The following is a 2771-nucleotide window of genomic DNA, read 5'->3' as shown; positions in this document are numbered from 1 at the left end:
GATGCCCGCACGCGGCCTGCGCGCCGCCGGCGGGGCGGGGGGCGGGGCCCCGCCGGGAGGGGCGGGCCCGGAGTGCGCCACGCCCCCCTGGCGGGCCCGGCAGCGCGGGGAGGGGTCGGGCGCCGCGCATGCGGAGTGTTCTGAGCTGTTTGGGGTTTTCCCTGCCCAGGGCCGGTGACACCGGAGGGGAGCGGCTGCCGCCCTGGAGAGCATCCCTGGGTGTGGGCAGCGGACATCTCAAAAAAAATCCACGCGTGTTTTCCTGGCCGCTCGGGACGCCGCTTCACGGTGCCCCCAGCCCGAGCTGTCCGACCGTGTTCCTCACCGGCCGCCTGTCAGTCAGGGTGAACTTGCTCGCCTTGTTTGTGCTTCGGCGGGTCGGTTTTGACTTACCCCTGTGGTATGTGGAAGCGCCGACTCCAATAAACCATTAACTCTTTCCCGTGCTGGCATCAGACTAGGTTTTGCCCGGGACGGCTCCGCCGCCCTTTTAAGGAAAAGCCGGAACCGGGCTTCCCGAGTGCGATGCACGCGTGAGGTCGCAGCCCCTCCGGGAGCATTACCGAACCCCCGCCGGACGCGCCTCACGGTCCGGCGGACGGCTGGGACATCGCGCGGGGTCGGGGGGGAGTGGTGTCCGCTCCCCTCAGAGACTCCTTTGTCACGCCGCCCGCTGTCGTCTTGTCCGGGTTCCTCTCCGCGGAGCCCGCTCCATCCTCCGGCCAGTCTCGGTTCCCCGCTCCAGCCGCGCTCCAGCCGTTGGGCTTTGCACCTTCCCTGCCGCCGCACTGCACCTCTGCCCGCCACCACCACCCGCAGCTACTTCGCTGGCGGGATGTTTGGAGAGAATCCGAGCGCCGGCCTTCCACCGGAGGGTGGCCCCCGGCGCTCTCCCCGACGGTGAGACTTTCCGGGTCCCGCGGCAGCCTGTCACGGCCAGAGTGCTCTGTAAAATACCGAGCAGCTCCTCTGTAAACCACATCTTCTCCCGTTCCGTGTTTTACGACTCATATACTACTACTTAAACGTAATTCTCTCAGTCTCCGAAGCCACCTTGGCAACGCTTGACCTCTTACAATCCAGTTAGCCGTGAAAAAAAAATACCCGTCGGTTGTCAAAACGGAGAGATTAAGATATCTAGCGGCGCTGGCTGGTGTGCAGGGTTGGCAGGAAAATCGGGTTTCTCGAAGGTGGGCCCCCACCAAGAGGGGCTAATCCCGGCGCAGGTAACGCTGCCCGGGAGATCAGGTTATCACCTCATCGGCCAGCGCACTCCCCTTTTGGGATGAACAGCCAATATTTTCAACGGCGTAATCCCCCCCCTCCATTTGTCTAGGGAAACTCTCTGCTGTATCTCTCGATCACATGTAGCGTTATTGTGTTAGACATTTAAGGACTCATGGCCTCTCTCTCTCCGCACAGATCTGATGCCGGCTTGATCGACTTCCCTTCGCACCGTGCCAGCGGGATAGAGCCCGGATTAAGTCAGCTCAGGGGAAGGCAAGAGTATGGTTCATACGTTCCCGGCCGCAGCCACGAGCAGGGTGAGAATCAGTAACATCTGGAGTGTGATCGGGGCGGGGAGGGACAAGCAGCAGCGACTCACTGATGCCACTACCAGTGACACCCCCGGCTCCCAAAGGCTCCCGGCCCCGCTCCCGCCAGCGCCCCCGGAGACCAGAGTGGGGGCTCGCCGCCCAGTGGGCTCGGTTCCAGCAAGGCTCTTTCCCCGCTCTTCCCTCCCATGCTGCTTCCCTCACGACCCCGCTCCCTCTCCTTGTGACCCCGAGCCCGTCGGTGGGAGAGCAAGGTGCGATGTACAGGATGGCGATGGTCCGCTGTCGCGACAGACCCGCGTGAAGCACTCAGGGCGGGCACATGGGTAAGCCCCCGTCTGACAGTTCCTACACAGATGAGTGCCCCCACCACGACCCCTGCCCGTGGGCCAGTCCGTGGGTACTGCCGCGCCAAGGCTCCTGCCGCCGGGCTGCTGCTCTGGGTCTGCGCAAATGGCCAAGCAATGTGCAGGCAAAGCGGGCACCTGTGCCACAGAAACCGCGTGGGAAAGGGCCATGGGTTTCGACAGGGGCTCGGGGAGGTTCCTAGGGTCAGTGGTCACCATCTGTCTGAGAACAGCACAACCACCAACTCGCAGGTCCCCACAGAGTCGCGTATGGGTAAAGTGGTCTTAAAAAGAAGCATTTGCATAACTTCCAGCAGAGAAGATGCCTCAACTCATGGACTGTCTTCCGAAAATGTCACCATTTGCAAACTCATGACTTCATCTGCGCATGTTTCTGATTACGTTCAGTCCACCAAATAGTGAAAACAGTAATAGAATTTATTGGTCATAAATTATTGTACCCGACTCTCTCACAGGCTGCAATCTATGAATGGCTCAGTACTGGTTCAAGTCTATTTTTCTAGTCGCAAATGAAATACTTTATTCGAAGGTCTCCTTTTCAAAAAGCTTTCCCCCTCCCCTCACCTAAGGTTTGCGGCAACCACTGACTACTAAAACAACCACCCGTGGTTATTTCAGCGATGCTAGTAGTTACAGGGGGTCTGCCTTTCCCCAGTAATCTGCTTTCAAGACAGTTCCAAGTGATGGAAACTCTTATCAGTTCCGCTTGGAGCAAGGTTGGACTCGTGTTAGGAACGACCGGAGGGTCCCAGGTCTCCCTCGGTTTGAGGCAGCCACGGCGCGGGGGAGGAGGCTGCTCTCCCCGCGGGGATTTCCGCGGCCGCGGTGCAGCGCGGAGCGGAGCGGC

This window comes from Corvus kubaryi, unplaced genomic scaffold, assembly GCF_017639235.1.
Source record: "Corvus kubaryi isolate FWS band 111438036 unplaced genomic scaffold, C.kubaryi_AGA036_p1.0 133, whole genome shotgun sequence".
Classification (NCBI taxonomy): Eukaryota; Metazoa; Chordata; class Aves; order Passeriformes; family Corvidae; genus Corvus; species Corvus kubaryi.
The sequence above is the reverse complement of the archived record's forward strand: the minus strand, read 5'-3'. Positions refer to the sequence as shown.